The 25,229-nt window shown below is 43.3% G+C and overlaps 1 protein-coding gene across 3 annotated transcripts in view; it reads right to left on the bottom strand.

Annotated features, from left to right (window-relative positions):
- The window catches only part of igf2bp1 (insulin-like growth factor 2 mRNA binding protein 1), a 165,683-nt gene that overhangs the window by 85,043 nt on the left and 55,411 nt on the right, over window positions 1-25,229 (bottom strand). The window contains exon 1 of one of the 3 annotated variants that reach the window (XM_043674804.1): window positions 1,813-2,767. The exons of 1 other annotated variant lie outside the window; for it this stretch is intronic. The gene's annotated coding sequence lies outside the window, so the exon portion shown is untranslated. Of the gene's footprint in view, window positions 1-1,812; window positions 2,768-25,229 lie in introns of those variants that run through there. One more of the 3 variants, XM_043674805.1, reaches the window with a different exon arrangement.

Raw genomic sequence — 25,229 nt, 5'->3', positions numbered from 1 at the left:
GCTCCATATCTGAAACCACACACTCAACAAAAGAAGTTGGCTCATTTCAGTCTTGAAAGCTCTAATTGAATCAGTTCGCAATTTTATTCTTGCGCTCCAGGTTTTCACCCCAGTTTATGTGAGAAAAGTGACTCCTTAACAACCTGTAACATTACGGTTCCTATCTTTCTGGTTTCATAATAATATGGATTGGATGATTTGCATAATCTGATTGTAGTCAGTGTGTTCGTGGGTCTGACATGCAAGCAGCTGTGGTGTTGTTCGGGAGGGGTGGGGACGCAGGGCTGGGTGGCGTGGATGGGAAGATGTCAAGTCGAGTCAGGCAGAGCCTCTGTCTCTCTTTCTAACCCTATTCACACGGCGCCAGGCTGCACACAATGATTCTGAGGCCCCTTTCTTTCTGTGCTGCCCAGGAGCCTGCAGTTCAGCAGCAGAAACAAAGCAGATGTTGTACAATGACCATTAAAAAAAAGCGCAATTTCTAGGTGCTGAAACCACGAGCAGTAAAAAAAGCCATTGCATTACGTAGCAGAAACATTACGAGGAGCTTCATAAGATTGATCAAACAAAATTGTTGATACTGAACCACACAAGGAGCTGTTAATGTCGGTACTAGAAGCTTGGTCAGTGAGTGAACTTTAAGGAACATCTTACGGGAGGAAGAGCTGGAGGAAATCACAAAGCTTACGGCCTCTCTAAGCAGCTGAAAGCAAGACACACATAGGTGGAAGGATCAAAATCAGAGGCGAACAGAGACCACGAAGGGTTGTACGTCTAGGGTGAAACATAATTCTGAGGCTTCCAGTCGTCATGGATAAACAGGCAAATGTGGGGAGTGATGTACTATACATACCAGGATGAAGCCCACAACCTCATGTAACCAGAAATGGATTTGAGCCTAGCTGGTTCCACTTTACGTGAATGATCTTGTATTTACACTGTACCTTTAACAGCCTCAGAAGAACTTAAAAACTACTGACAAATCAATTTAAAAAGTTTTTTTTAAAATAAAGGTGCTGTCATGTAGCAAACGTGACAGTGTATTTGCACACAGCAAGCTCCCACAAACAATTAATGCAATAACTGTCATATTGTCTGTTTTCTTTTAATGACATTAGTTGAAGGATAAATTTTGACCAGAATGCCCTGCTTTTCTCCCTGTATGTTATACAAACTTTCACATCTGCCTGGGTGGGTAGATGTGACCTGAATTTAACATCTCATTCAGAATGCTGCACAAACTCCCTATAACTGGTGAGAGATTACGTTGGAATTTTATGAAAGTTGGTAAATGGGAAGTGATTTAAGCAATTGGAATTCCATAATGTGGGAGTGGACTGGAAGTGATTCGGTCCATTGGAATTCTTTACATGAAGTTGTTGGAGGATCTATCAAACCAGTGCCATCATTCTTACTTTCCCTTTTATTTTTTAATTGTCGGTCACAGTTGGAGCAGAGTTAAAGTTCAGTAGGTAGTGCTTTTGCATCTGAGTCAGACAGTCGTGGGTTCAAATCCGACTCCTTAGCATGGGCATAAATGTCCCTACCATAGAATCCTCACAGGCCCTTCGGCCTAACAAGTGCACACCAACCCTCCGAAGAGTATCCCACCCAAACCCATTCCCCTACCCTACATTTACCCCTAACTAACACATCCCTGAACACTATGGGCAATTTAGCATGGCAATTCACCTAACCTGAAGGCCTATCACTGTCCAGTACTATATTGAAGGGCCACTTTTCAGATGAGGTATTAAATTCTGCCCTTTCAGTTGGCAATAAAAGATCACAAAGTATTATTTTGAAGCAGACCTTTTATGTTGGGCTATGGTGGGTTGGCCAGTTGATCCTGGTGGAGCTGCTGGTGGCAATCCCAGTAACTGGCAGAAAAACTGCCTGGCACCCCTTCAATGACCTGTGACCTCTCTCCTGGGAAACTGAGTCAGAGACGGGTCAGATGCAAATGAGGGCCAGTTTGAAAAGCACTCAATAACTTGTGGACCACTCAATCTTCACCAGAAAACAGGGGGTGCAAAAATACTGACAGAGAAAAAGCTACACAAGCAAACACTTCGTGCTGTCGCACTGTCACTTTGATGAGCTGTTTACAGCACCAGCATTCTGGAATAACATCTGTATTACACCGAGATTACTCAAGACGTTAGTGTAGCTTGGGAAGTGATTCCCTTCACTCCACTGAGCTCAAGATTTCACCAACTCCACCTATACTCACTGTTCCAGTCTGTGTAGAAGTTACAACATGGAACCAACCGGTGCTGATGTAAACAGTTAGTTCAACCATAAATTCTTGTGAATTGCAGCTTTGTAACTGACAGACCCCGAGACCCGTCCCTGTAACACTCTGAAAGACCCCACACCCCTGACTGTAACACCAGCATATAGCCGACACCCCTCACTATAATACTGCAGCCTTTGATGAAACAGGCAATTTTCTTTGTGACTCCTATATTAACAGCGAGGCCACACAAACCACCCTCTGAAAGCACATCCCACTGCAGCTGTCTGAATGTAAATGGCTTGTAGAGCAGCAGCTCGGATGCTCCAGAGCACTTAAGTGAAAATTACCATTATTAAACACAGGCAATTGACTGCTAAAGTGTGTTAAATTAATTATTCTGTTTTTAACATTTCCATTTGTCTCCTGCATGTGCCTCACACGCGTACATCAAAACGGCTGTTTCTGTTTCTGTGCAGCGTAGCTGAACATTCTCGATGAATGATTCAAGTTCACACGCCGTGTTTTTATTTAGACCCCTCCCTTGACTTGGGAACACTCCGTGGGGTTTGTCCAATATGTTATGCAGATGACTCTATGTTACACACAATCCATTTATATTATTAATATAATTATGAATCTTCTGCCGGGTACATCTTGCCCATCACGCTTTGGGTGGCATGGTCTATATAGATGCAAATTAATGCCACATTTCCATGTGATTGGATCATGCTTAACACACGCCAGATGAAAGAAAAGAACAAGTCACAGCAGAGCATGTCAGTACCAAACCAATCAGAAAAGGGGAAGAGTCAACCAATCCGGAACTGACAAGGACTCAAGAAAATGACAAATCAAGCCGAGGCACCAAATCAAGATCAGCTAATAAGAAAATATCTGCCTTAAAATCCTGAAAAATAGTCTGATTACTTGTTTTTCAACAAAATACAACCATACGTTGTGGTGAGAATCAAATAGGTGTCAAAATAAATTCATGAAATGCAAATCTAAGAACAAAAGGAATGGGAGCAGCCAGAACCTTAAACCTGCACTTTCACTCACTGCAGGATTTCTGCTCTTTTCCCTTCCGACCCCAGGCCACTCAGTTCATATAGTGATCCCCTCCCCAACAAAAAAAACACTTTTGATCTCTGATCTCAATCTTGAGTACACTCATTAACCGGTTACCCACACAGCTTGCTGCTGTGCAGGGTTCCAAAGATTTACAGCTCACAGTAAGCATTCTCCTCATTGTGGGCCTAAATGGAACATGTGTTATTCAGAGACTCTGGCCCCATTCCTTGACTCTTGAGCTATGGGGAAGAGCTTTCTTAGGAACCTTTTTTATGTAAAGTATCATTTCTCATGCTTCTAAAGGCTATAGACCCATTTTAGTCAATCTCTCATCATAGAACTGCCATCTGAGACCAGGAATCCATCTGGTGAACCCACCACCAGGGATATATTTCCCTCCCCACCCCTTTCCGCCTTCTGCAAAGACCATTCCCTCTGTGACTACCTGGTCAGGTCCACGCCCTCCTACAACCCACCCTCCTGTTCTGGCATCTTCCCCTGCCATCACAGGAATTGCAAAACCTGCGCCCACACCTCCTCCCTCACCTCCATCCAAGGCCCTAAAGGAGCCTTCCACATCCATCAAAAGTTTTACCTGCACATCCACCAATATCATTTATTGTATCCGTTGCTCCCGATGCGGTCTCCTCTGCATTGGGGAGACTGGACGCCTCCTAGCAGAGCGCTTTAGGGAACATCTCCGGGACACCCGCACCAATCAACCACACCGCCCCGTGGCCCAACATTTCAACTCCCCCTCCCACTCTGCCAAGGACATGGAGGTCCTGGGTCTCCTTCACCGTCGCTCCCTCACCACCAGACGCTTGGAGGAAGAACGCCTCATCTTCCGCCTCGGAACACTTCAACCCCAGGGCATTAATGTGGACTTCAACAGTTTCCTCAGTTCCCCTGTACTCTATGCTACTTTCTCCCCACCCCCCCCCTCCTCTCATTTATCTCTCCACCTTTCAGGCTCTCTGCCTGTATTCCTGATGAAGGGCTTTTGCCCGAAACGTCGATTTTCCTGCTCCTCAGATGCTGCCTGAACTCCTGTGCTTTTTCAGCACCACTCTACTCCAGAATCTGGTTTCCAGCATCTGCAGCCATTGTTTTTACCTGGTTTTTAGTCTCAGGAGAGTACATTTCTTGGATAAGCAGATCAAAACTGTGCACAGTACTCCAGGTATGATCTCACTGAAGTCATGTATAGTTGTAGCAATACTTGGAGTGACATAGTGACTCGGTGGTTAGCACTGCAACCTCACAGCACCAGGGACCTGGATTTGATTCCTGCCTCGGGCAACTGTGTAGAGTTTTCACATTGTCCCTGTGTCTGTGTGGGTTTCCTCCCACAATCCAAAGATGTGCTGGTCAGTTGAATTGGCTATGCTAAATTGCCCATAGTGTTAGGTGCATTAGTCAGGGGTAAATAAAGGGTATGGGAATGGGTCTGGGTGGGTTACTCTTTGGACGGTTGGTGTGGACTTGTTGGGCCGAATGGCCAGTTTCCATGCTGTAAGGAATCTGATCTACTTCCTTATTTTTGTATTGAAATCCCCTTGCAATTAAACCTAACATACCATTTGGTTTTCTAATTGTTTACTGGTGCTGTTTTTAAAAAATGTGTTCACGACCTGTTATCAAATTGGACCATTTGAGCTTTTGGTTACAAGTTTCAACTCCTTTACCTGTGAAACTCAAGAGTATATAGACCAAGATTTCTTTATCCTACAACACTGGCGTGAAATGAGAGTGTTGCTGTATGGGTCAGCATTTATTGCCCATCACTAATTATCTTTGAGAAAATGGTGAAGAGTTATCTCCTTGAACCATTGCAGTTCATTTGGTGTAGGTGGACCCACAGAGTCATTAAGAGGGGGCTTCCAAACTTTGACCCGGCAATATAGAAAATTGCCAACATATGCCTTATACACAAAATGCTAGATAAATCCAACCTGACCAATTATTGGCCCATCAATTTACTTAATCATCAGTAAAGTGATGGAAGGTGTAAGCAATAGCACTAACAAGCAACACCTGCTTAGCAGTAACCTTTTCTCCTTGGCTCAAATGTGGGTAAAAGTGATGAAAACCTGAGGGAGGTTGAGATACCAAGGAGCCTTAGCAAATCTAGAATCATCATCTCCATCACTGTCTCCAGAAAGTGAATTCAGCCAGTTATAACTGATCCAGTGTTCACAGCGTGTGTGCAAAGTGATTTTTTTCTTCTTGAATTCAACAGATGTTTAACCGAAGTACTTCTAAGAATATGCTACAACATTTTAAAAAAAGATTTGGAAGTTGTGTGTGTTATTTTTCAAGAGGATAGTTATATATATTTGTACAGTTTAAATCCTTTGGCTGACTTATTTCTGGTATTGAGCTAAATACAGTTTGATATGTATCTATCATTGACAATATCACCTTCCTTTCCAAATTTTGTTGTGATCACTGCAGGAGTGATGTAATGCAAGGAATTAGTCCATTGCTCCTAACTCAATTGCAACACCTTTCTGAGATGAGAGTCCAAAAGAGCGCACAATACCCCAGTCTCACCAAGGCTCTACACAAATGCAGAAAGACATCCTTATTCCTTCACTCAAATCTCCTTGTGATGAATGCAGTGACACTACACTAGCTATACTAACTCATTACATAAAATGTGTCACATCATTCCAAATTGTGATAATAGGTTTGACACAAACGTAACTTCCTTTTCATCAGAACATGTTGACAACACTTCACATATTTGCTTTTCTGAGGACCATGTTATTATTTAATCATAGCTTCCAGCATTTTCGGGTGAACTGACTTGTTCTTTGTTTACTTCTGCCTTTGATTTGATTCTTGAGGGTGCTATGAGCTAGTGAGGGCAGGAATAGGAGGATAGAGCAGATGAATGCATGACTGAGGAGCTGGTATTTAGGAGAAGGATTCACATTTTTGGATCATTGGAATTTCTTTTGGGGTAGAAGTGACCTGCACAAGAAGGACGGATTGCATCTAAATTAGAAGGGGAGGAATATACTGGCAGGGAGATTTGCTAGAGCTGCTCATGAGGATTTAAACTAGTTACAGTGGTGGTGGGTGGGGGGAGGGAGGACCCAGGGAGATAGTGAGGAAAGATATCAATCTGAAATTGGTACAGTTGAGATCAGAAGAGAGTCAAACAGTCAGGGCAGGCAGGGACAAGGTAGGACTAATAAATTAACATGCATTTATTTCAATGCAAGGGTCCTAATGGGGAAGGCAGATGAACTCAGGACATGGTTAGGAACATGGGACTGGGATATCATAGCAATTACGGAAACATGGCTCAGGGACGGGCAGGACTGGCAGCTTAATGTTCCAGGATACAAATGCTACAGGGAGGCAAGAGAGGAGGGGGAGTGGCATTTTTGATAAGGGATAGCATTACAGCTGTGATGAGGGAGGATATTCCTGGAAATACATCCAGAGAAGTTATTTGAGAAATAAGAAAGGGATGATCACCTTGTTGGGATTGTATTATAGACTCCCTAATAGTCAAATGGAAATTAAGAAACAAACTTGTAAGGAGATCTCAGCTTTCTGTAAGAATAATAGGGTGGTTATGGTAAGGGATTTTAACTTTCCAAACTGTGGTTATATAGTTGAGCTAAACTTGACATACATCGACTGGGACTGCCATAGTGTTAACGGTTTAGATGGAGAGGAATTTGTTGAGTGTGTACAAGAAAACTTTCTGATTCAGTATGTGGATGTACCTACTAGAGAAGGTCCAAAACTTGACCTACTCTTGGAAAATAAGGCAGGGCAGGTGAATGAGGTGTCAGTGGGAGAGCACTTTGTGGCCAGCGACCATAATTCCATTAGATTTAAAATAGTGATGGAAAAAGATAGACCAGATCTAAAAGTTCTAAACTGGAGAAAGGCTAATTTTGACAGTATTAGGCAAGAACTTTCAAAAGCTGATTGGGGGCAGATGTTCTCAGGTAAAGGGATGGTAGGAAAATAGGAAGCCTTCAGGAATGAGATAACGAGAATCCAGAGAAAGTATATTCCTGTTAGGGTGAAAGGGAAGGCTGGTAACTATACGGAATGCTGGATGACTAAAGAAATTGATGGTTTGGTTAAGAAAAAGAAGGAAGCATATGAAAGGTATAGATCATGTGAATCGTTAGAAGAGTATAAAGGAAGTAGGTGTATACTTAAGAGGGAAATCAGGAGGGTAAAGAGGAGACATGAGATAGCTTTGGCAAATAGAATTAAGGAGAATCCAAAAGGCTTTTCCAAATACATTAAGAATAAAAGGGTAACTAGGGAGAGAATACAGCCCCTCAAAGTTCAGGAAGGCGGCCTTTGTGTGAAGCAGCAGAAAATGGGGGAGATATTAAATGAGTATTTTGCATCAGTAATTACTGTGAAAAAGAATATGGGAGATATAGAATGTAGGGAAATAGATGATGACATTTTACAGAGGAGGAAGTGCTGGATGTCTTGAAATGCATAATGGTGGATAAATACCCAGGACCTGAACAGGTGTATCCTAGAACTCTGTGGGAAGCTAGAGAAGTGGTTACTGGGCCTCTTGCTGAGATATTTGTATCATCAATAGTCACAGGTGAGGTGCTGGAAGACTGGAGGTTGGCTAACGCGGTGCCACAGTTTAAGAAGTTTGGTAAGGACAAGCCAGGGAAATATAGACCAGTGAGCGTGACCTCGGTGGTGGGCAAGTTGTATCTTAAGGGACAGGATGTACACGTATTTGTAAAGGCAAGGACTGATTAGGGATAATCAACATGGCTTTGTGCATGGGAAATCATTTCTCACAAACTTGATTGAGTTTTTTGAAGAAGTAACAAAGAGGATTGATGAGGGCAGAGCAGTAGATGTGATCTATCTGGACTTCAGTAAGGCGTTCGACAAGGTTCCCCATGGGAGATTGGTTAGCAAGGTTAGATCTCACGGAATATAGGGAGAACTAGCCATTTGGATACAGAACTGTCTCAAAGGTAGGAAGACAAAGTGTGGTGATGGAGGGTTGTTTTTCAGACTGGAGGCCTGTGACCAGTGGAGTGCCACAAGGATTGGTCCACTACTTTTTGTCATTTGCATAAATAATTTGGATGTGAGCATAAGTGGTACAGTTAGTAAGTTTAAAGATGACACCAAAATTTGAGGTGTAGGGGATAGTGAAGAGGGTTATCTCAGATTACAGCAGGATCTTGACCAGATGGGCCAATGGGCTGAGAAGTGGCAGATGGAGTTTAATTCAGATAAATGCAAACTGCTGCATTTTGGGAAAGCAAATCTTAGCAGGACTTATACACTTAATGGTAAGGTCCTAGGGAGTGTTGCTGAACAAAGAGACCTTGGAGTGCAGGTTCATAGCTCCTTGAAAGTGGAGTCACAGGTAGATAGGATAGTGAAGGCGGCTTTTGGTATGCTTTCCTTTATTGGTCAGAGTATTGAGTACAGGAGTTGGGAGATCATGTTGCGGCTGTACAGGACATTGGTTAGGCCACTGTTGGAATATTGCATGCAATTCTGGTCTCCTTCCTATCGGAAAGATGTTGTGAAACTTGAAAGGGTTCAGAAAAGATTTACAAGGATGTTGCCAAGGTTGGAGGATTTGAGATATAGGAAGAGGCTGAACAGGTTGGGGCTGTTTTCCCTGGAGCGTCAGAGGCTGAGGGGTGACCTTATAGAGGTTTACAAAATCATGAGGGGCATGGATAGGATAAATAGACAAAGTCTTTTCCCTGGGGTTGGGGAGTCCAGAACTAGAGGGCATAAGTTTAGGGTGAGAGGGGAAAGATATAAAAGAGACTAAGGGGAAACTTTTTCACACAGAGGGTGGTACGTGTATGGAATGAGCTGCCAGAGGAAATAGTGGAGGCTGGTACAATTGCAACATCTAAAAGGCATTTAGATGGGTATATGAATAGGAAGGGTTTGGAGGGGTATGGGCCGAGTGCTGGCAAGTGGAACTAGATTGGGTTGGGATATCTGGTCGGCATGGACGGGTTGGACCGAAGGGTCTGTTTCCATGCTGTACATCTCTATGACTCTATGATTGCGGAGGATCCCTGATTTATGAACTCAAACTTACAAACGCAATCTTGTATAGTCATGTAATTTTAAAGATCTGAAATATGAATGTTTCCTGTACTTAGGAACAGCTGCTTTATATTGTCCTGCATTGTGTTCTGACTTGCAAATGGACTTGAACAGAATCAATTAACACCCTGGGGACTACCTGCTCAGAAACCCATGACTGTGCAATTGCTTAGATCTGACAGACTTACTTGGCGCCCCAAATGAACTGATGATAGGAAGAGAGAGAGAGAAGAGTTTGTAGAGGGAATTTCAGAGTTTAAGGCAGCTGAAAGCTTAGTTGCTAACAGTGGATTGATGAAAACTGGAAATGTCCAAGGAACCAGAAATTGAGGAGTGCAGAAATCTTGAAGTATTCTGGTGATAGAGGATTCCTGATGAAGGGCTTATGCCCGAAACATTGACTCTCCTGCTCCTCGGATGCTGCCTGACCTGCTGTGCTTTTCCAGTGCCACACTTTACAACACTGATGTTAGAGGAGGTCAAACAACTAATATGACTGTAGATCCCATAAAATTACCCTGATTGGAAGTTGAGGGGAATTGGGGTGCACCAAAAAAATGATTAATCTGAAGAAAGATTGACTTCATCGTTTAAAGTCATAGAGTCACAGAAATGTACAGCACGGAAATAGACCCTTTGATCCAACTCATCCATGCCAACCAGATATCATAACCTAATCAGTTCCATTTGCCAGCACTTGAGAAAAGAGAGGACTGCAGATGCTGGAAAATTAGAGATGGAAAGTGTGGCATTAGAAAAGCACAGCAGATCAGGCAGCATCCGAGAAGTGGGAGAATCGATGTTTCGGGCATTAAGCCCTTCATCAGGAATGGCTTATGAAGGGCTTATGCTCAAAACATCAACTCTCCTACTCCTTGGATGCTGCCTGACCTGCTGTTTTTTCCAGCACCACCCTTTTCGATTCTTCATCACTTAATTGGAACAATTGGTTGCTGTGTCAAGATTTATTTTTAAACCAAATATATCAGAACTGTGTTCACATATCATAATTCACAGGTCATCAACTCAGTTCCTCTGCCCACAGGTGCTGTCTGATCTGAAGAGTGTTTCCAGTACTTTACCTTTTATATATTTCAAAAGGCACTTGCTTATGTGACAGAAGCCTTTCGAGGTTTAGAATGTGGTTGTCATTTTAAAATACTCCAAAATATTTCTGCTTATAGCCCTGTTTGTAATACAACTGAATTCAGCACAACAACAGAATGAATCCTGAGTCAAAATGTGTGGTGCTGGAAAAGCACAGCAAGTCAGCCAGCATCCAAGGAGCAGGAGAGTCAACGTCTCGGGCATAAGCCCTTCATCAGGAATGTGGGGGATCCTGAGGGGGGAAGGTAACTTGGCAGGCAATGGGTAGATGAAGGTGGAGGGTGATGGTGATAGATCAGAGTCCTGCTAACTCATTAGAAAACTTCCTGCCCCTTGGTTTTTATTGAGTCACGTGTGGTGCTGGAACCTGTGATCAAGGTGGCCTCTAATTCAGCAACAAGTTGAATTTTATATAGTGCCTTTAACACATTACAAACTTTCCAAACATGGGGATGCAGTGGTATAATATCAATGGACCTGTAATCCAGAACACCAGGCTAATTTTCAGGGGAAACAAAAACAGAGAATGATTGGAGAAACACATTAGGTCTGGCAGCATCTGAAGAGAGAAAGCAGAGTTAACACATTGAGTCCTATGACCCTTCTAAGGGCTTGAATCTAACCATGGCAGACGGTGAAATTTGAATTCAATGAAAATCTTGTATGAAAAGCTAGTCTAATGATGATCATGGTTGATGGATGGTTATGAAAATTCCTCCGATTCACTAATGTCCTTCAGGGAAGAAAATATGCCACCCTTACCTGGTCTGTGACGACTACATGTGACTCCAGGTTCACACCAAAGCTGTTGCCATCTGGGCAAAATCTTTAGTCAGCAATACCACTTCCAAAGATGTATTTGAAAATTTCCCCAGGGACTGTTTCAAACAAGGTTTGGGATGGAATTGTGTAACTTTGTTAAAAGGGTTAATTTTTAAGGAACAACTTGACAATCCAGATACCCCAGCTGTCTGAGTAGCTACAATCATTAACATGTTCCCTCAAAGTTAATAGAACATAGAACAGTACAGCACAGGAACAGGCACTTCAGCCCATAATGTTGTGCCGAACATGATGCTAAATTAAACTAATCCCTTCTGCCTGCCCTTGGTCCATATCCCTCCATTTCTTGCATATTGATGTGCTTATCTAAAAGTCCCATAAACACCCCTATTGGATCTGCCTCCACCATCTCCCCTAACAGTCCGTCCCAGATTCTTACCATTCTGTGTAAAAAACTTGCCTCTCACATCTCCTTTGAACATTCCCCCCTCTCACCTTAAATACATGCTCCATTGGTATTAGGCACTTCAACTCTAGGAGAAAGATTCTAACCATCAACCCGACCTATGCATGTCATGATTTTATAAACTTCTATCAAGTGTCCCCTCAGTCTCAGCTACTCCGGAGAAAACAACCTCAGGTTTTCTCGCCTCTCCTTATAGCTCATACCCTCTAAACCAGGCAGCATCCTGGTAAGCTCTTCGACACTCTCTCCAAATCTCCACATCCTTTCTGTAATGTGGCAATCAGAATTGAATGCAGTTGACAAATGACAATGAATCAAACAATTTAGACAGAGCGAGGAGGGTAGCGATCCTCTGTTGTGAAGAATTACCTCCCAACTACTCCTTTCCACTCCTCAGGAGCTAATATGGAGGCAGACAGGCAGTAAACACCGTTCTAAATCTGAGAGGATGGACCCTGCCATAGTGGGGAATGGCAATGAACACAAACCCCAACATACCCATAGCTGTCTGATTTCGTTTCGCAAACTGCAAAATAAAATAACACTTACAAATCCTTTCTCCTAAAAGTAATCTGTTGAGACTGAGAGCTATTTGAAAATTCCACAGCTGAGTCTAATAGATATTTGTTCAGCAAGGGTTACAAAACCAAGGATGTTAAGACTTTGTGCATACAGTCAGCTAAATTCTAACTGAAGAGCAGAACAGGCTTGATGGTCAGAGTGGCATCCTCTTTCATTTACCTGGCCTCTTCATCAGGAGGCAGGAGGGGGCTTACTAACTCCTACTTAATGTTTGTGTTTCTGACTTCTTTAAAAAGCTTCTCCTACAGGGATTACAGAAGCTTTCCATCCTCAGTTATCCTCTGAATACATAGATATGGTGAAGAAATCACTCAATGTTTGGATCTCTAAAACAATTAACCATTGAATACTGTAATTATCATTTGCCTGCCTGATTCATAAATCAACATGGAGCTGCCCAGAGAAGCCAATGATCTATGGCTAGCATTAACTACATAAGAAAACACACAGTGAAATGTAGCTTGCAACAAACTCCTTTTCTGCAAAAGAAAAATGTACAAACTATCCACCAAACTGTGAAACAATTATTGTTTTCAATTTTCATTTCATCATGCCTTTATGTTGTAAGACATGGCAAGCTTTTCAGGAGTTATCCAGCAAGATTTCACACTGTACATGAGACATATCAGGACAGGTGAGGGATAGGTCGAAAAGGTAAGTTTTAAGGAGAACTAATTGCATGGTGGTTGGAGAACTTTAATGAGTGGAACACTAGAACTTGGAGATATAGTAGCTGAAGGCACAGCACCCATTGCTGGCCAGTTAAAATTAGGGATATACAAGATGCCAGAATTAAATTTGGTTTGATTTATTGCTGTCACATGTACCTAAGTACAGTGAAAAATTTTGTTTTGTCAACAATACAGGCAAATCATAGCAAACAACGGCATACAAATCATAGGGTGCTTAGACAGAGCGAGGCATATGAGGTTATGACTGTACTGTTATGACCTTGCACAAAAGCAAGGTCTATATTGATTTGGAGATGCCGGTGTTGGACCGGGTGTACAAAGTTAAAAATCATACAACACCAGGTTATAGTCCAACAGGTTTAATTGGAAGCACTAGCTTTCCGAGTGCTGCTCCTTCATCAGGTGGTTGATCACCTGATGAAGGAGCAGTGCTCCGAAAGCTAGTGCTTCCAATTAAACCTGTTGGACTATAACCTGGTGTTGTGTGATTTTTCTTTTAACCAAGGTCTATATTAGATTTGAAATTAGAGAGGCCCATTCAGCAGTCCTGATAGCAGCAGGAAAGAAGCTGTTGGTGCGTGTGCTTACGTTTCTGTATCTTCTGCCTGATGGAAAAGGTTGTAGCAGAACATTACCAGGGTGGGAGGGATCTTTGATAATATTGGTAGCATTTCTGCAGCAATAAGAGGTGTAAATGGAATCCATGGATGAGAGGTTGGCCTCCATGATGGTCTGGGCACACAGCTTTCTGTAGTTTCTTTTGGTCCAGGGCAGAAGAGTTGCAATCCCAAGTCATTATGCACTAAGTAGAATGCTTTCTGTTGTGTTGGTGAAGGTCCTTATTGAAGAAGCACAAAGCTCTCAGGGTATTATAAGGATGATCTGAACACATGAATGAGAATTGTAAAATCACAATGTTGCTGGACTGGGAGCCAATGTAGAAACAAAGTTCCTCTCACAACCACCAGATGTCCCAAAGCTTTACAACCAATGAAGTGTAGTCACCGCACAGCAAATGTGACAACCAATTTGTTCACAGTAAGCTCCCACAAATAACAATGCGAAATGACCAGCTCTTCCATTGTTGTTGATGGAGAAATCAAACCTATCAATAATTCTCATTCTTCAACATTGTGTCATGGGATGGTTCATGGCAACCTGACAGAGCAAACGGGCCTCGGTTTAATGTCTCATGCAAAAGACTTCACCTGGAGCAGTGAGGCAGTCCCTCCATCCTGGACTGGAATGTCAGGCTAGATTGTATGCTCAAGTCCTGACATGGTGCTTGAATCCACTATCTGCTCACTCAGCTTCCACCTGAGCAGGGACTTGCTCAAGCAGCCAAAACTCCTGCTCCTATTTTCCATGTCTCCACATCATTAATCAAAGTGCAAGACAGGTTACTTTTATTAAATGGGTTGGAATCAATTTTACTGCAGTTCTAACCACAAATGGTAAAGTTCAATGTTTATAGGTCATAGGGCAGGAAGTATTAATGTTGCAGTGGTTCTAAGAAGCAGTAAATCCTCATGTATACTCACAGCTAAAATAAATTCTCTCTAATCATGAATGGGGTAGGGACTGAACTTTGGTTTGATTGATGCTGGAGTTGATGTTCAGTGGGTAGCACTGGAGTCAGAAGGTTGTAGGTTCAAGACCCACTCTGGAAACTTTTCTTAAAAGGTGAGACTGATGAGGTCTATCCTGGATTTATGGAGGGATTTTCTTATGAGGAGAAGTTTGAACAGAGTGGCTCTTCTAAACTCATTGGAGTTTAGAAGAGTGAGAGGGGACCTTATTGAAACATGGAATAAGGGGCTTGACAGGGTAGATGCAAAGAAGTTGATTAGATTCCCTACGGTGTGGAAACAGGCCCTTCATCCCAACTAGTCCATATCGACCCTCCAAAGAGTAACTCACCCAGACCCATTCCCCCTCACTAAATGGGCAATTTAGCATGACCACCGGAGCACCTGGAGGAAACCCGCGCAGACACGAGGAGAATGTGAAAACTCCACACAGACAGTCACCCAAGAGTGGGATCAAACCCAGGTCCCTGGTGCTGTGAGGCAGCAATGCTAACTACTAAGCCACCCATGCATCCCATATTGTTTCCTCTTGTGGAAGAGTCTAATGCCAGAGGACAGCATTTCAGCATAAGGAGTCACCTACTTACAACAGAGACAAGGAGGAATTTCCTCTCTCAGAGGTTTGTGAAAGTGCGGAATTCTTTTACGCAAAGGGCTGTCGAGGTTGTGTTGTTACGTTCATTCAATGCTAAGGTGGACAGATTTATCATCAGTAAGGGAATCAAGGGTAAAATAAAACAAAAACATTTATTGTCACGTGTACAGTGAAATGTTTACAATGTCGCCTCACATGGCACTATCTTAGTTGCAAAGTACCTAGGTGCAAATCCAAGATATAAAATAGAGAAATGGAGAAAAAAAAAGTTGCATTACCTTACAGTTATTCATAGTATATGTTAGGAAAATAAGAAATAAAGTCAAAAAGGTAAACATTACAGTCTTCACAATTTACATATTGCATCTAAATAGCTGTCACAGACTTAACAGTCAGGAGAGCTTCAATAAAATCAGTTTTGTTACACTCTGCAGCCAACAACTTTGCTATTCCAAAGTGTCTGAAAGTGTTTATTCACTTCTATTTTAAAAATTATTATTAGTTCAGCTTTCACCACAATTCCTGTTGTTCCACATGTCCTGCTAACTGCTTTGTAAAAAAATGTTTCCTCAACTCTTCCCATCATTCTTTTGGTAATGATCCTCCCTCCCCTTCCTGGACCTGTCTATCTCTATTTCCAGAAACTGACTCAACACGGACATCCATTACACTTCCACAACTACCTCGACTACAACTCCTCCCACCCTGCCTCCTGTAGAAATGCTATCTCTTATTCCCAATTCCTCCGCCTCCGCCACATCTGCTCCCAGGAGGACCAATTCCACTATAGAATATCCCAGGTGGCCTCCTTCTTTAAAAATCACAATTTCCCCACCCACGTGGTCGATGATGCCATCCAGCACATCTCCTCCACTTCCTGCACCTCTACCCTTGGACCCTGCACCTCCAATCGCAACAAAGACAGAGCCGCCCGGGTCCTCACCTTCAACCCCACCAACCTCCATATACATTGCACCATCTTCCACCATTTCCACCACCTACAAACAGACCCCACCACCAGAAGTATATTTCCCTCCCCACCCCATCTGATTCTCGAGACCATTCCCTCCGCGACTCCCTTGTCAGGTTCATGCCTCCCCCACCCCCAACACCTTCCATTGCCACTGCAAGAAGTGCAAAACCAATGCTCACACCTCCCCCTTTACCTCTGTCCGAGGCCCCTAAGGATCCTTGCACATCTGACAAAAATTTACTTGTACTTCCACACAAGTCATCTACTGTGTCCGTTGCTCCCAATGTAGCTCTTCTACATTGGGGAGAAAGGACACCAACTTGCGGAACATTGGGATATATGCATTAAACAACCCCACCCTGTGGCTGAACGCTTTAACTCCCCTCCCACTCCACCAAGGACATAAAAGTCCTGGGCCTCCTCCACCGCTAAACTCTAGCCACCTGAAGTCTGGAAGAACAATGCCTCATCTTCCACCTTGGGACCCTCCAACCACACAGGATTTCACCAGTTACACCATTTCCCCTCCCCCCACCTTATCCCAGATTCGACCTTCCAACTCGGCACCTCCCTCTTGACCTGTCCTACCTGTCCATCTTCCTTCCCACCTGTCCGCTCCACCCTCCTCTCGGACCTACTAGCTTCACACCTACATCCATCCACCTTTGGCATTCCCAGCTACCTTCCCCGCCGGTTCCATACCCCTCCATTTATCTCTCAGCCTCCCCGGGGCCACAAGCCTCATTCCTGATGAAGGGTTTATGCTCAAAATGTCGATTCTCCTGTTCCTCGAATGTTGCCTGACCGGCTGTGCTTTTCCAGCACCACACTCTTCAACTAATGATCCTCCATAGACAGTCTCCAGTTATGGATTCACCAAATACTTAATACCTTCTCAGGACATTGAAAAATATTTTATGTCTGAACAGTTCTTGTGACTGCAGTTGCTGCTGTTTCAAAGGTAAGAAAGTCTGTTCATAGCACACAGTGAGTTACCTGAGATAATCTGAAGCCTCATCTAATGGAGGTGTTTCAGAACGTTAAAGTCGGTTTGGTAAGGGGTAGATACGCAGAAACTCCGATGGAAGAATCCGGAAAAGAGGGGAGTAATCTTAAAGTTAGGAATACTGTGTGTGAAACCTGCAAGCACTTCTGCCACACAAAGGGGAGTAGGAATCTGGACTTTACTGGGAGACAGATTACAGGCTTTCAGAAACATCACAGCCCAGAAGGAAGTCTTTCAGCTCATCATATCTGCACCACCTCTCCACATGAGCATCTTACCTGGTGCCAGCCTCCTGCCTTCTTCCTGTAATCCTACACATTGTTCCTTTGCAAATAACCATCTAATTCTCTCAATTGAACCATACTCTCAGGATATGATTCCAGACCCAAACCACATGTTGCCTGAAAATGGTTCTCCGCACAAGACTTTTGCTCCTTTTATTTATCGCTTTAAAATCTATGCCCTCTCATTACCGATGAAGATGTGATAAAAACTGGGGATGGATAAAAGGCCAGAACTTTTGTTTTATACATTCATAGGATGTGGGCATCGCTAGCTGAGCCAACATTTATTTCCCGTCCCTAGTTGCCCTTGAGAAAGTTGTCGTGAGCTGTCTTCTTAAACCACTGCAGTCCATGTGCTGTAGATAGACCAATAATGCCATTAGGAAGAGAATTGCAGGAACTTGAACCAGCAACTCTAAAGGAACAGTATATATTTCCAAATCAGGATGGCGAATGGCTTGGAGGGGAACTTGCAGGTGGTGGTGTTCTCATGTATCTGCTGCCCTTGTCCTTCTACATGAAAGTTTGTTTAAGGAGTGTTGGTGAAATTCTACAGTGGATCTTGTGGGTAATACATGCTGCTGCTACTGAGCACTGGTGAGGGAGGAAGTGGATGAATTGGAGGAGTAATAAATATAAATGCAAGTGGTTGCTGTTTGATTTGGAAAATCTGCAGAGTTTAGGGCACATGCCAGTTACACCACTAGGTTCACAATGGAATCAATGCCCACTGAGGCAAGTTGGGTTGCACTCTTTAAAACCCCTCTACATCATATAATCCCCTCCCTGTCTATCCTCCCAATTTCAGTGATTAGCAAGAATCATTCTGGCTGTGTTTGAATCCAAGCCTCCACATAGCAACTTTGCATTTTACAGTTCTGTGGTTTGATCGTTGATAAGAAGTAACAATTGGAACTATTAAAGGCACTAAACCAGGCAGCTAAACAGCAATGGTAGCTCAATTCTGACAGCTAACAGCTCACTTTATTAAAAGCCCATCTTCAAAAGTTCAGAATTCTCAATTTATTCTGTAAATTGAGTTTAGGACCAAGAACAATGCACCCAAGACTGATGTATTTTCATGAGCAATGAGTGCTGTATTTCACAGATGAAAAGCTTAAGAATTTTGTTCTCCCAGTTTCCTCAACAATAGCAACCTACATTTACATTTCACCTTTGACACTGAAATACCTAGAGGTACTTTTCTGAGTCGTGCAAAACTGAAAAATAATTGACACCAGGGAAAAGGAGGAAGACACTGGCACAAGTCACCAAAAACATGGTTTGAAGAGGTAGGTTTTAAGGTTATATTAAAGGAAGAAAGAGTGGGAAGGGTTTAGAAATGGAATTCTGGTGTTCAAATCCTTAACTAGGGTCAAAATGCTGGAGCTCCCCCAATCACCAGCACTGCTGGGAATCCCGACATTCTTTGTACTGCCATGGTTCTGAACCACATCTTCTGAAGTGCAATTAGGGTTAGGCAAAAAAGATGCTGGCCTCTTGTTTAGATTAGATTACATAACAGTGTGGAAACAGGCCCTTCGCCCCAACAAGTCCACACCGACCCGCTGAAGCACAACCCACCCATACCCCTACATTTACCCCTTACCTAACACTACGGGCAATTTAGCATGGCCAATTCACCTGACCTGCACATCTTTGAACTGTGGGAGGAAACCAGAGCACCCGGAGGAAACCCACACAGACACGGGGAGAATGTGCAAACTCCACACAGTCAGTCGCCTGAGGCAGGAATTGAACCCGGGTCTCTGGCGCTGTGAGGCAGCAGAGCTAACCACTGTGCCATGTTGTAAAAGAATGAAAAATAAAAGAAATCACAAAAGGGAAGGATGCATGAAGGGAGCTCAGCAATGCACAAGAGGCCAGAACTGGAGGAATGAAGAGATCTGGGAGAGTTGTAGAACCAGAGGAAGTTATACAGGTAGATTGGAGTAGAACCATGAAAGTTAGAAATCGCACAACACCAGGTTATAGTCCAACAGGTTTATTTGGGAGCACTGGCTTTCGGAGCGCTGCTCCTTCATCAGGTGGTTGTACAGTATAAGATCGTAAGACACAGAATTTATAGCAAAAGTTTACACTGTGATGTAATGGAAATTATATATATATAATATATATAAAATTATAATAATATATATATAATGGAAATTATATATTGAAAAAGACCTGGATTGTTTGTTAAGTCTCTCATCTTTTAGAATGAACATGTTGGTTCTTTCGTATGTAAATCGCAGAACGTTTTTTAAGTTACATTCTCAAGTGAACTTTAACAATTGGTGTCATGTCGGCCTAGATAATGCATTTAAGGTGTGAGGTGCCCTGTGTGAGGCTGGCTGTGCCGCAATGTTCAGACTGATTCTAAACTAAAAAATGGATTGACAGAACCGTACATGGATTCATGCAGTTATTGAGCAAAATAAAATGTGATTCTGCAAGTACAAACTCACCCCACAAACTTATATGTGGGTGTGTGTGCTTGTGAGTGTGTGTGGTGGGGGATCTTGAAAACCATTGTACAGGGGGGACCCCCAGCTTCTGTCTCGACACTACAGATTTCTTCCTGAAACACAGTGCCCACGCACCAGTCGAACCAGGAACATTCCTTGTCACAATGGACATTTCAGCACTCTACACCAGCATCCCCCAAAATGTTAAAAGTCACAAAACACCAGGCTATAGTCCAACATGTTTAATTGGAAGCACTAGCTTTCGGACCGCTGCTCCTTCATCATGTGGTTGTGATAACCATGTTCTTCACAGCCTGCAACACATTATCAATGAGGATGAGCACCTCACCAAGACCTTCCCCACACCTCCACTTCTCAACTTTAAACAATCACCAAACCTCAAATAAATGATTGTTCATAGCAAACTGCCCAGTTTTCAGGACAACACCATACAGTCCTATCACGTAGACGCTGTAGGACGTGTCAGAGTGTCGACATGGATACCACCATTACGTGTGGAGACACCTCCCACCATATACATGGCAGATACTCATGTGATTCAGCCAACGTTATATATCTCATACGCAGTAGGCAAGGATGCCCTGAGGCATGGTACATTGGCGAGACCGAGCAGAGGCTATGGCAATAGATGAATGGGCACCGCACAACAATCAACAAAAAGGAGTGTTCCCTCCCAGTCAGAAAACATTTCAGCGGTCTGGGACATTCGACCTTGGATCTTCAGGTGACCGTCCTCCAAGGCGGACTTCGGGACAGGCAACAACAAAATGTGGCCAAGTAGAGGCTGAAAGCCAAATTTGGTACCCATGGAGATGGCCTCAATCAGGACCTAAGGTTCATGTCACACTACAGGTGACCCCACTGCACTACACACACAGACACTCCTACACACACACACACACTCCTACAGACCCATAAACTCACACAGACCCTCTCTCATACACAAACTATCTCTCATATACTCATACATACACTCACACACTCACACACACCCTATCACAGACACTCACAAGCAGCCCCTCCACACAAACACCCACACGCACACACACACACACACATGTTTTGTGGGGTGAATTTGTACTTGCAGAATTACGTTTTATTTTGCTCAAAAACTGCATGGATCCATTAAGATTCTGTAAATCCGTTTTTTAGAGTAGAATCAGTTTGACCGTTGTGGCACAAACAGCCTCACACCAGGCACCCCACACCTTAAAAGCATTATCTAGGCTGACATTACACCAATTGTTAAAGTTCACTTGAGAATGTAACTTTTAAAAAGTTGTGTGGTTTACATATGAAAGAACTGAAACCAACATGTTCATCCTAAAAACTGAGAGACTTAACAAACAATCCAGGTCTTTTTCAATACTGTATATAACTTCAGTTACATCACCCTGTAAACTTTTGCTATAAATTCTGTGTCTTACGATCTTATACTGCACCTGATGAGAGCAGCGCTCCAAAAGCTAGTGCTTCCAAATAAACCTATTGGACTATAACCTGGTGTCGTGTGATTTTTAACTTTGTATACCCCAGTCCAACACCGGCATCTCCAAATCATGACTTAATGGAAGTTAGGGTACAGAGAGTAGAACGTTTTGAAGAGCTGAAATTTTATGAGGGTGGGAGTCCAGCTATTGTCATGTTGAGATAAGTACAGTAAAGCATTGATGAACTGCAGTGTGCCCAATTACATCCATTTTTATTGCGTCTTTTGCCTTAATAAAACATCCCAAGACACAAAAGTGTCTCTCATATAGCTGCCCTACAAAATGTTCTGGGAGTCTCCAGGAATTTAAGAATCATCTCATGGAAATGAGCAGCACCCTGGTGAAGGATCGTTGGCATGCTGTGGTGTTTTTTTGAAAGACCTTACCTTTCTAACTGATAAACAAATTATTCAAAGAATTGGAAATGGGTGGAAAAAAGCTACTTTACTGGGTGTGGCCTATACATTAGTTGCATCGAATTTCATCCGCCGAATTTCTGCCTACTCACAAACGCTGTCAAGTCCTTTGGTAGTTTCTTTGCTGCTTCCTCAAAGCTGCCTGTCCCCTCCCCCATCTAATGTAGCCAGAGAGGGATGTAAAGAATGACACTGGATGTGTGGCCGGGGGAGGGGAGAATGTATCGTATACTGGGGAGGAGATAATAAAGAGCTCAGGGTTCACTCCTACGGTTCATGAAATGCTCAGTGAGATTACATTGTGCTGACTGACACCCATCTATTCTACCTCAGTGAATACTGCAGGCCTGACTACAATAGTCTCTCGCCGTATTCAATCCATGCAAATTCAGCTGTGCTATCTTTTTTAAATTCATGATTATTGCAGCTTCAATCCCATCAGCATTACAGAAAGTACCCAGATTAGAGTGAGGATAAAGCAATCACTGAATCAGAGGGTTCAGATAATCTCATAAACTAACACCAGTTTCACTCATTTGGCCAAAGTCCTTCAAGCTCCTTGTATAAATTGTTACAGTTAAGATTCCAGACATTTTCCTACTGTGTCCACATGAATGATGACGAAGTTCAAATCTACCTTTGTAACCTGAGAACCTATACATCCTCAGGGTTAAGGATTGGTGGGTACAGACAACTTTCTCCCATGGGTGAGCAGAAATGAGTGTAAACTGGTATTGGTGGGAGTAAGCGCAAAGCGCCCACCTGATTGGCACCCCATCCCACATCCTTTAACCATCCACACCAATGCACAATGGCTGCAGTGTGTACCTTCTGCACTGCAGCACCTCACCAAGACTTCTTAGACAGCGGCTTCCAAATCTGTGACCTCTGCCATCTAGAAGGACAAAGGCAGCAAATGGCACCCGGCTGCATGTTACCCTCCACGTCACTCACCATCCTGATATTGCTGGTTGCTTTAATGTCCCTGTGTCAAAAATCCTGGAACTTTCTCTACATCAGCACTGTGGGTGTAACCATGCCACTTGTACTGTGACAGCTCACCACCACCTCCAGGACAATTAGAACTGGGCAACAAATGCTGGTCTCGTCAGCGATAACCACAACCTGTGAGATAAGTTTTTAAATCTGCTATTAAAGGATATGACCAGATATCGGTGGTGGCAGCAGTGAGTCTAGTTTTAAGGTCACAGAATCATCATGGCACAAAAGAAGGCCATTCAGTCCATCAAGACCATGTTAGCCACTTTGTAAAGCAATCCAGGTTGACCCATTCTTTTGCTCTATTCCTATAGATTTTAGGAGGTAATTTACTCAATTGGACCATCCAATTTTCTTCTGAAATTGTTTTGCTTTCATCACCCTCATCGTTAATTAAAAAGCGGGTATTGAGAGAGGGACACATGTGACACAGATGTGCAATGGCAGTGGGACACACATGAGCCTGTGTGTGTGTGCTTACGGGATATAAACTGACTTGGTCTGCTTTCTTTACATTAGCATGTCTAAGTGGAAACAGACTGGAAGATACAATACTGGGGATCAGGGCTGCACGGTGGCACAGTGGTTAGCACTGCTGCCTCACAGCGCCAGAGACCTGGGTTCAATTCCCACCTGTGTGGAGTTTGCACATTCTCCCCGTGTCTGTGTGGGTTTCCTCCGGGTGCCTCCCACAGTCCAAAAATGTGCAGGTCAGATGAATTGGCCATGCTAAATTGCCTGTAGTGTTAGGTGAAGAGGTAAATGTAGGGGAACGGGTCTGGGTCGGTTGCTCTTTGGAGGGTCAGTGTGGATTTGTTGGGCCGAAGGGCCTGTTTCCACACTGTAAGTAATCTAATCTAAACCTCTTGATTCAGTTTACATTCTGTGACATCTGAATCAGATATTACCCAAAATTCTGGGACAGGAAAAGGCTGTGCTGATACTGAGCAGAATGCAGGGGTTTGGTGGGCTCATAGCCATAATCGGAAGCTGGATTTAGGCAGGTGCTGGGCCCACTCCAAGCTCCAATTGTACCAGTAACCAGGGAAACGGATGGCTACAAAACACAGTACATTCAAATGGCTTTGACTTCTCCCCGCCTAACACTAATCATCATCTTTCTGACGCTGCATTTAAAGAGCAAACACCACCAAAGGATAATGAGCCCCCTCAGCTCAGTGCCCACCTTATTGCTCACAACATCTGGATAGCGAGATATTAAATAAAATATTTATGCAATAATGAACAGGAATGGAGGGATAAAGCAGCTCTCAAAATTTTGCACTGAGATGTATGTTGTGCTGTAACAAGTGTTGATTTGGAGCGGTGGCACTGCAGGTCACAATGATTTCACAGCAGGAGATGCTGGAAAGATGGAGTTGTTTGTCTTTGAAGTTATTGCTCAAAGGAGCATATTTCAAGTCAAACGTCCCAAATATCTCCTCGTAATTCAATGGCATTATTGAATCTGTCACTATCAACATCCTAGGGTTACCATTGACCAGAAGCTGAATGGGTAAAATCAATGACTGCAGATGCTGGAAACCAGATTTTGGATTAGTGACCTGGGGTAGACCATGTAAAATATTCTCCATTGTCTGCTGATAAAATGCACAGGTAGACGATATTTCAAAAGGCAGTCTCGTATATAGGCACAACTCCTGATGGGTATTAATTGTAGCATACTTCTGGGAATCCTCATCTAACCACAATTGCAGGTATGCCACAATATTGATATGGCTGATCCCATTCAGCTTCTGGATTAGTGGTGCTGCAAGAGCACAGCAGTTCAGGCAGCATCTGAGGAGCAGCAAAATCGACGCTTCGGGCAAAAGCCCTTCATCGGGAATAAAAGCCTTGGATTGGTGAATTATTACGGAAAGCTCTTACGTAACCTGGCTTCCATTCTGGCATCTTTACATCTGTTATTGAGAAAATGTCAGCCTTGGAAATTGTCTCGTAGCCAAGGCATAGCCTTTAGGGAAGTGAAGAAAAGCTGTAGGCTGTTTCTTAAAAGCTGTGGTCTATCTAGACTTTCAAAAGGCCTATGATAAGGTGCCACACGGGAGGCTGCTGAGCAAGGTGAGGGCCCATGGTGTTCGAGGTGAGCTGCTGGGATGGATTGAGGATTGGCTGTCTAACAGAAGGCAGAGTTGGGATAAAAGGTTCTTTTTCAGAATGGCAGCCGGTGACGAGCGGTGCCCCGCAGGGTTCGGTGCTGGGGCCACAGCTGTTCACATTATATATTAATGATTTGGATGAGGGAACCGGAGGCATTCTAGCGAAGTTTGCCGATGATACGAAGTTAGGTGGACAGGCAGGTAATACTGAGGAAGTGGGGAGGCT

The sequence above is a fragment of the Chiloscyllium plagiosum genome, chromosome 33, assembly GCF_004010195.1.
Source record: "Chiloscyllium plagiosum isolate BGI_BamShark_2017 chromosome 33, ASM401019v2, whole genome shotgun sequence".
Taxonomy (NCBI): Eukaryota; Metazoa; Chordata; class Chondrichthyes; order Orectolobiformes; family Hemiscylliidae; genus Chiloscyllium; species Chiloscyllium plagiosum.
Note: the sequence above shows the minus strand (reverse complement) of the source record. Positions and strands in the feature narration are given on the sequence as shown.